Genomic DNA, 2,379 nt, shown 5'->3' with positions numbered 1-2,379 from the left:
AGATGAACATGAACAGGTCATTACATGGAAACAAAGGATTGCTGGTTTTTATCCAGATGAATTAGGTAATTAACCTTTGTTAATCACATTGAACTTTAGATGTATAATTTCACATGCTATATTAAATATCTACGTTATTAAAAAAAAAAACTAACTCTTCGCGTAATTCCTACCTGTGTTTGAGAGTTTACCGCCAGTCCACAATTTTGCGTCTCCAGAAGGAAACATTTCCAACAAAATTCTGCTTTCACCTTCATCCCTCAAGCTAGTGAGATGACCACCTTGATTCTGGCATGCAGCTTCCGCCTTTTCCCACGTCATTTCCGGTGTTAACAACTCGTATATGCCATAGTTATCAGAATTCTGCACTACTTTGTCGGGTAATTCTATTAAGGTGAGGAGTAAAATATCGTTTAGTTTAATTCGCTATCTCACATTTTTATTATATAAAACAATCTTACTTTTTAAAATCAAAACCTTGACTCTACATTACAATGCATCTTTCAAGTTATTTACATCTTTAAAATCAAAATAATGGAGATTTTGTAAGCGAACTTTTCACAGAATGTTTCTTCAATGTGTAGTTTACATGCTAGTAAAAAAAGATACACATGCCTGTTTTTATAATAGTGTCTCCACAAGGATAAACTTGATCAACAAATTTACATTGTAGACTGAATGAATATTCAGTGTCCAGGGCCACAGGTGAAAGTATGTATTCTGTCCCAGTGACGTCAGGTATGGTTTGTATGTCAGTATCTTTTAGGTTGTATGACCAGGAAACTTGATAGGAGTCAGCTGAACGTGGAGTCTGGCCTATAGTCTTCAACAGAACTTCATTCCAAGTCAGTTTAATTCCACCCTTCCACATAACATAAGCTTTTATAGGAACAGGGCTTAACAATGCACCTAGAATAATAATTAGTATTTTGATTAAGCAATATAAATAAAATAAAAGTAAAGTGTGATAACACTAAAGTAGAAAAATACACAGAAGATAGCATGTTGCATTCACAGTGTACACAGACTTCTCGTTTATCTTGGATTTCGCGCAAACCTATACGAGGGCTATCTGTGCTAGCCGTTCCTAATTTTGAAGACAGCTATTCAACAACACATAGCCAAGATTAGTGGGATTTGGCCATCACTCTTACAATACACCCACGGCTCCCAGTTTCGGAGCGCTATTTTTCTTATGTTTTGCGATAATTGGACGCGAACTACAGAAGTCCAGGACGCTGACCACTGGCCCGCACTTGGTTCCACAGAGACTAACATAGAAAGAAATTATTAATATACATTGATTAAAATAATAAAATATGTACAAACAGGAAGAAAGAGACTAATAGGTTAGATTAAACAAAATAATTCAACACACTGAAACGCCTTCCTGCAACTTAACGGTAAGCTTGAGGTTTTAAAATGCTAAGATTTGGGGTTCAATCTTTGCGGTGGACACAATACAGATAGCCCACTGTCCAGCCTTGCACTTAAGCATAATAAAGAGGAAAAACGATATAGAAAAGAATATAGTGGGGTAATTTTATAAAAAATAACGAAATACCCATACACAAAGTAAACGAAACACATATAGTAGATGGTACAAAATACCTACTAGACAGTTTTTACCAAGATAAACACATGAGAAACTATGTCAAAAGAAACTACTAGAGCAGTTTTACAAAGATAACAAACACATGAAAAACTATGTCGAAAGAAACTACTAGAGCGGTTTTTACCAAGATAAACACATGAAAAACTATATCGAAAGAAACTGTTAGAGCAGTTTTTACCAAGATAAACACATGAAAAACTATGTCGAAAGAAACTACTAAAACAGTTTTTCCAAGATAAAAAACACATGACACACTATGTCAGAAGAAACTACTAGAGCGGTTTTTACCAAGATAAACACATGAAAAACTATATCGAAAGAAACTGTTAGAGCAGTTTTTACCAAGATAACAAACACATGAAAAACTATGTCGAAAGAAACTACTAGAACAATTTTTCCAAGATAAAAAACACATGAAACACTATGTCAGAAGAAACTACTAGGATATTTTTACATGTCAGACATGAAAAACTCGTCTCATTCAGGTGATACCCGTGGTGAGCAGAGTACAGATAGCTCATTGTGTAGCTTTGTGTTTAATTACAAACAAACTAACTAACTAATTCAGGTGATGTCATTCTAGAATTGAGAAGGAGAGAGTCTCAGAAAGAAGCTACTTGTGAAATACACAAATTCGGCTTCTTTGAGTAATGTATTTAAGATGGGAGGTGGGGGGGTCTCAAAACATGATATTGTTACGTCTCCGTGTGTTAATTGATTTTTCCGTAACTTCGTTCCAACGAAACTTAAGCGACACAAGTTCT

This window comes from Limulus polyphemus, unplaced genomic scaffold (genome assembly GCF_000517525.1).
Source record: "Limulus polyphemus unplaced genomic scaffold, Limulus_polyphemus-2.1.2 Scaffold1545, whole genome shotgun sequence".
In the NCBI taxonomy this organism is placed as follows: domain Eukaryota; kingdom Metazoa; phylum Arthropoda; class Merostomata; order Xiphosura; family Limulidae; genus Limulus; species Limulus polyphemus.
Note: the sequence above shows the minus strand (reverse complement) of the source record.